Genomic DNA, 7,738 nt, shown 5'->3' on the forward strand with positions numbered 1-7,738 from the left:
ATAGATTATTAACATGTGGTTTTCTAAATGTGCAGCCAGCGAAAATCTTCCAAGTTTAGTGAATAAGTTTATTCAAATTTGATTCCACTGTTCTAGAAGGTTCAGGTATAACTAATCCCAGCTCCTTACCTTTAGCATATCTGGGTGCTAAAACTATTTTTGTACTGATTAACGTTTGCAAGTAAGGTACTTTGTTTTTGAACATTTCAGCTGTCCATCCGAACTTTCAGATAACACATTTTAAGGCCCTTTGTGAGACTGGACAAATGGTGCCCATATTAAAGAAGTACCCATTACATGTGTTCCTCTTTCTTTCTTTTTTACTTTTACAAAGAATTGCTTTGCTTTTTTAACTGTTAAAATCAGAAAATGTCCAATTTGCCTCCAAATAATTGTCATCTCATTGAAGATGTTTATGGCATATTAAATTACTTTGCCCCTTTTTATGAATTCTTTGTATAAGATAGATTTAGGCCTCTACTGAAGAACTTAGTTCTTAGTTTCCTTAGTTGAAAGCTTCTCCATTTGCCTTAATTTAAAGAAATGTGTAAAATGAATACAAGCAGTACATGGTGAAATGGGTTAAAATATAGAAAAGGAGTAACTTGCCTCAAGATTATTTAAACAAATGTAACAGTATCATGAGTAAGTAATGAATAAATTTTAGTAAACCCCTTATCCATGTTTGCAAATGTGTAATATGCAAAATATTTTTTAAATCACTCATTTGCCAAATTTCAAACGAAGTAATATTAGTAGTTTGGTTTTTTTTCCCCTCAAGGCCACCCTCTATTAGAGGGTACCAATGATATGACAAGACAGGAGTAGCATAGACAGGCCCCATTCTGCTAATGTGTGTGATCTTGAAAACAGAGGTACTGCCAATAGCAGTATGTGGGGGATGGGGGGGTCACAGCCCATCTTATTGCAGTTTAAAAGAAGACACTCTGAAAGTTATAAAGGAAGTGATACTAGTCAGTGCAAATGAGTGTCAATAATGGTGAATTGTAATTTTTCAAAGAAATTATTTAGCTAAAGTATATACTGCTACTATATACTCTCTGGAGTCGGAATAATCAGAATACTGAGTTTTCTTATAGTATAAAGTGGTAATATTTTTGTTGAAGTTTCTGAAAAAAACAACTGAGGCTGTTAAATTCATCTTGTTACCTCACTCTTATACGTATTTTAAGTTTTTAAAAACATCCCAAGTAGTGATCATGTCCAAAATTAATATGAACCAATTAAGAATTTTTAAGCATCATTCCAGCCCTGGAAAAACTGGAGGAAATAAAAACTCATGTTTCTTCCCCCCTAACCTTTCTCCTTAACTCTAAGATTTCTGTGATACATGGCTAATAATATTGAACAAGAAGGAGAACTGGCAAGTGGAAAGACATTATCACTTGTGTAAAAAAATAGTTTAAAGGTTCAGTTGTTTGTTGAAAAGGCATTTAGTAAATTATTTTAAAATTAACATTAGCAAATAAACAGCTATACTTACTCAATACATCACTGAACGTGTGTGATCTCACTGATATTCATCTAAGGGTGCGCATCATAACCCGTTTGTGCCTTCTCATCAGGTGAGAGACTTAACTATGTCTTCTCTTAAATCTTCCGTAAGGGTTTCACCCAGTGTCTTGGAGGCTTTCCTCTAGAGCTCTTGACATTGTACGGATAGTAGTACAGCACAGAGGATACGTCACTTGTTTTTCCTTTACTTATGCCTATATTTATCAATACATTGTCCATGTCTGACAATTTATGCCTCATTACATGTCTATTTTCTGCCATCTTTCTGCTAAGAGTATGACGGTATTTTTCACAGTGCGCTGAAGTCATGATTTGCACTGAGCAAAGTTTTAATTTCTTGGAGGGTTGTTTTCCTTTACATTTTTAAAAATATAAATTTATATGAATTCTTCATAGCCATAGTTCTTTTTATATTTAATTTTTCATTTAACGAAATTTTTTTTCTTTTTTCCCAACAGGAGAGGGGAGAACCTTTGTAAAATAAATAGTTTAGCCAAAGTAATTCCCTCATTGGCCATGTCCCAAAAGTATACACTTGTCTGCACCGGGTCCATCGCTTCTGTGAGGAGATGGTTAGGTTAGCGTTTATCACTGGTCCTCCGACACCATGGTTGGCCCTTTCATTGATTTTAGTTCTGAAGTCTTTCAAAGCTCTTTACAATGTTGTTATTGTATAAATTGTTCTCCTAGCTTGGTTGTAAACTTGGTTTTTCTTCCCTTTCAAGACATTTTCTCTCTGTTTCTAACTATTTATTTTATTCATTGCACAGTTCTTCATTGACAATATGCTTCAGTATGCTCATTTCCATTGGATATATGTTCTGGGTGATCCACAACTTTAATTTTTCAGTAATTATGGTATTCCATGACTTTGAGCCATATAAAGTCACTACAAGAATATTGATATTAAGAAAAAGATGGACTTTTGTCCCAGAGCCAATCCAGCTCACCACTCTCTAGTTCAATTCTGAGATCTAACTTTATTTTCCAGTGTCTTTGGGCTGTCTCCCTCTCCATTCAGCTGCATATTAGAGTCTGGATAATAAGAATTCTTCATTAACTTTATTAATCAGAGGATCAAGAAACAAAATGATTGGTTATTGTATACTTCCAAGAATCTTACCTAACTTTACATGTGCACGATGAGCTTGGTGCAATGGATTAAGATCTTACCTTGGAATTAGGGATCAGGATTAGAAAGACATTGATTTACAATCCTATTCTGACACTTGACTTTGTGACCCTGGGAAAGTCACTTAACCTGTTAGTACTCTAGACAATTCTAAAAGTTGAAGACAAGGTACTGATTCAGTGGTAGAGGAAGTTTCCTCACCTGGACCTGTATCAATGAAATGTGGTTCAGTCCTTACTATGATGAGAAACATTTTACTGCATATGAACTTGTAAGTCAGCATTGTGCTTTTGGGAACCAAATGTGTTTTTTATTTAAATAGTAAACAAGTACGCTGGGAATTTGTGTGACTATAAAGTTGTGATCTACTATAAAATATCATCAGACAACTTTGTTCTCTCCTCTAACCATCAAGGATTCCCTCAATGTGCATGTTGATTATTCTTACGATGATGCAGAAATGGGAATGCAGGAACGTAAAGTTCATTGTAATGGATATTTCTCAGTTTGCCATTAAAAAAAAGTCAATTTTTTCCAAACATTTAGTTTAATATCGTTACTATCATTGACTTGTCAGTCCGCTCTAAGGTGTGACTCCTCCAGAAGAGCCTCCTCTCCGTATAAAGTACATGGGATTGTCTGCCTGCGCTCATTTTCTTTAGTGATGTTTCTACTTCCAAATGCACATGGTGCTAGATTTGACCAGTTGTATTGACTAGTCTTGTGTAATTCCTCCTTTGTTCTGAGTGTTGTGCTTTTACATGGTGCTGAGATTGTTTTTAAAGCATCACTTTTTTTAAGGGATCATGAAGTTGGGTCCAAATGTCTAAGAAAAGGGAGCACTACAGAAGTCTCAGCATCTCTTTTGCATTTTTCTTTTTCTTGTATTCCCAGTTTAGTCCTTCACTGTTTGCCCTTGAAACAGTCTGGCAAAGTTTGGCTCAGCAGTTGGAAGGATGGAATCAAAGTGTTACAACCCCTACCCCACCCCCCATGACACAAGAGTTAACACTAGTTTGCTAGCTTGATTTGTTCAACTTAATTTGTGGACCAATTCTGGTTTGCATGAGCCAGAGCAATATAACGTACTAGCTCTGGCCAAACCACTGACCTTAATTTGGTTGCCAAAATCACCAAGCTTGTTTTCTTTCTTTTTTCCTTCCAGTTCCTTAATTCTCTACCTTGAAGAAGGAATAAGACATTTGTTATTGTTCAGTCATTTCAGTCCTATCTGACTCTCTGTGACCCCACTGGGGGTTTTCTTGGCAGAGATATTAGAACACTTTGCCATTTCCTTCTCTAGTTCATTTTACAGATGAGGAAACTGAGGCAAACAGGGTGAAGTGACTTTCCCAGGGTCATACATCTAGGAAGTGTCTGAGGCTAGATTTGGATTCAGGAAGATGAATCTTCCTGATCTCAGGCCCTAAACTCTATCCACTGCACCACTAGCTACCATAATAATGCAGATAATTTTAAAAGGCCTCTGTGGCAGGAAGTATACCTTGGGGACAACCAGAAGTAGTATGATGTATTGACCTTGGTGTCTAGATAGAGATGGAATGTGTATGAGAGAAAAGGAGGAAGAGAGAGAAAGAGAATGAACATTTATTAAACACTGTGTTTATTGTGCTAAGCGACGTTGACTTCTCCAGATACAATCCAACAAGCTAACCTACCTTCAAGGAACTTACACTCTCATTGGGGAAAGCAACTCAGCCATGGCAGACGTGGAGCTGGCTCGTGTGAAAGCCTGCTTATCACAGCTGGGAGACCAGGGTGGACTAGAAGTTAGAGTGATGGCCAGAGAATGTTAGATGGTGAGGAGATGGCTGATGGCTCGACGTCTGTATTTGCATTCCTAGCGCCTACCACGGTAGGTACTTCATAAATGTTTGTTGGTTGATTTTCGAGCTCTCTAAAGCAATCAGACAGTCACCTAAATTCAGTCCTTTCTCTATCTCCTCCAGTCTATCTTTCCCACCCCTGCAAGATTCATTAGCCTTATGTCATTTCTCAGAAATCTTCAGTTATTCTTCGTTGCCTACTGAGTAAAATTCAAATTTCTTTTGGCATTCAAGGCCTTCTGTCATTTGCCATCAACCCTACCAATCTTACTTCATTACTACTGTTTTCCACATGCTTGTTCCAGCCAGCCAAAGTACTGTTCTCTGTGCCCTGTGTTTTCCTGCTTTCATGCCTTCTTCTCAGTACGAGGTCTATTCTTGGCATACATTTTCATGAATATTTTCTAAATGAGTGAATGAATGAGAATTGAGAGCTTCTTGGATTACCTGGTCCTTAAAGAATCATTTGGGCATTTTATTTTTTTTAACACAAGCTCTTAACGTAGCTCATTCTTAGATAGTACTTTTTGGTTTGAAAAGTATTTTTCCAGCATAATACCAATGAATGTAGGTGTCTGCAGCTTCAGGTGACCAGGGATAGGCTAGGCTGACTCCTTTTCCTTCCTACCCTCTTGGTCTCTGGAGATTTAATCAGCCACACCCTGGTGCAACAATTAGCTCACTGTTAGCCTATGGGCAGTGTCTTGTCCTCTCTAGGCCTTGTGGTTCCCTGTCCAGCTGTTTTATGGATTTTAAAATTAAAGGAAAAGTTAGCAGCAAAATCAAAATCACCTAGGGCCCTGAGTTAGGAAAATTCCTAACGTTTAGACACATATTTTGCTCTCCACCTCAATTTAAATAGATATTTCTCTCTAGCTATCCCCCAGCACAGTTCAGGTTACCACATAAAGAAGCATTCAAAGTATGTTACAATGTACACTACTGGCCAACAACCAGGAAGGGATGCTGGGGAAAGAGTAGACCTCTCCTTGGCACTTTCCTCAGTCCTGAAAGGGATGAGTAAGACTGGTGGTTTCATCCTGAGTCTTCTGCTCTGAGATGAATGTAGTGTGGGCCCTCTTTGAACTCTCTCTTCTTTGCCTCTGCGCCATTCTGTTCTTTGTGGTTTCTATTTCTTGTCACCCAAGTGCCAACAATTCCTTCCTGCTCTGCTGGTTGAGTCCTGGACAGGTCTGTGGAGAATGCCCCCCATTGCTGCTGCAGTCTCCCAGCTATTGACTGCTACCACTTCCTTTCCTTCTGTCTCCCCTGAATAGAATTCTAGGGTGTGATTCAATTCCACTTCCTGAGCTCAAAGATCACACATAACCCTGGGGATTATTGGTAAATATTTAACCACTGGCTGAGAGAAAATATAGTGTGAACATACTTTTAAATTTAAGCTGCATCGTTAGTTTCTTAAGTCTTGACTAATAGGAACCCTTTTGAGCCCCCATGCCCTGAGAAAGGCCTAAAACCTGGATTGGTCAATGAGGAGAAAGGTATTTTGGGGCTGCTCTGAGCCCCAAATACCATAATACCTTGCCTGCTCTGGTGTAGCCAGCATACTTTGTTTTGCTCTCTGAGTGAACCCAAAACGCCCCTTTCTTGGTCAGCAGCCACATGGCCAGATGAAGCTGATCTGGAGGCTTTTGTTTAGGACTCCCAGGGCAAGATGCCTTGAACTGGACACCATCTTGAATAATGGGACTTTTCTTCTCTCGGTATTTTATGGACACATGTTATGGCATATATATGTATATATGCATATACACATTATATATACATATACATAATATATACAAATTATATATACACATTTCATATATATATATGTATAGTCATGGTCATGATAAAAAACACAAACATCCTAGGTCTGTAATTTCAGTCACCACTTTGACACTTATCTTACTGTATTTACAGTCTACCCTACTAAGAACTTCTTTTCTCATCTTGTGGGTAACATGTGGAGGCTATAATTTTGGTTGACTCAGGCAGTCCAAGTTGAGATTGCTCTGAACTTATAAAGGGGCTCCTTCAACTTGCTTACCTCTAAGTTCAGAACTGTTTTCTCACTCTCATGCAAGGCATGATTCTCTGGCTTAATGAGAATAAATAAGCAGGTTGTAGCGCATGGACAGCCTGATTCTGTTTGTTCCTTGGTTAAACCTTTGTGAACCTCATTTTGTTTGTTCTTAGGACAAACCTTGGTTAAGGGAGAAATAGATTCTGTTTGTTTCCTTGGACCAAACCTTTGGTAAATGGTTAACACAATCAACAAAACAATAAGTCAAGCCCCTCCATACCATTTGTAGTGTTCCATTTTCCAATGTGTAAATAAATATTCCCATTGAAAATTTAACAATGGCTCTCTGGTGCCAACACCAGCTGGCTTCAGCACATCCCTGTGATAGTCCCAAATCACTTCTTAGGGATAAGAGGGGAATCTTTGTCCTGGTGATGTGAACTACAAAATCTCAGTTGATACCAGGCTGTTCTCAAACTCCTCCTGTTACAAATAACAATGACCCTTTAATGAGATGAAGGGTGGTATCTTCATTTTATAGCTGAGGTGGCCGAGCCCTAGTTTGAGTTCAACTCTAGGACTCTAGTTGTCTCCACTTCCTCTCCAGGACTCTTGACCCTGCCTCTTCCTCTTTGCCTCCCATTAGAGAGTTCATCAACGGCTTCTGAGTGGCTTTGCCTGAATTTCCCTGTTGCCAGTTGGCACCCCAACCCATGACTGTATTTACTTGGCATGTGCTCTGTATTTACTTAGTCTCCCCAATAGAATATAAACTCTCTGAGATTAAAAGCTCTCTCCCTTTTGTCTTTGACTTCCTAGCCTGTCACAGTGTCTGGCATTGGTAGGCATTTAATAAATGTTTGTCGATTGGCTCTCTTCCACCTTTGAAATTCTGCAATCTAGTGAAGGCTAGTGGGCCTTTATGTTCATATCGAAATAGTAAATTGTCCTTTGGATTTTAACTTTTCAAAAGATAAAAGGGAAAAACCCAACACCTGTCTTTGGCCAACACAAGGTTGCCTATGTCCGAACTTTGATCTGCACCTTTTGGCAGTCTACTCTAACTGCAGCTACAGCTGCTGTTTTCTGTGGGGATATTCCTACCACAGTTCTGTTTAATGAAAACGTTCAAACAATGGGGCGGGTTATGTTTATGAAGCCTGAATTTACAAAGAAACTGCATTTCCATTACTTTGG

This window comes from Notamacropus eugenii, chromosome 3, assembly GCF_028372415.1.
Source record: "Notamacropus eugenii isolate mMacEug1 chromosome 3, mMacEug1.pri_v2, whole genome shotgun sequence".
NCBI classification, from domain to species: domain Eukaryota; kingdom Metazoa; phylum Chordata; class Mammalia; order Diprotodontia; family Macropodidae; genus Notamacropus; species Notamacropus eugenii.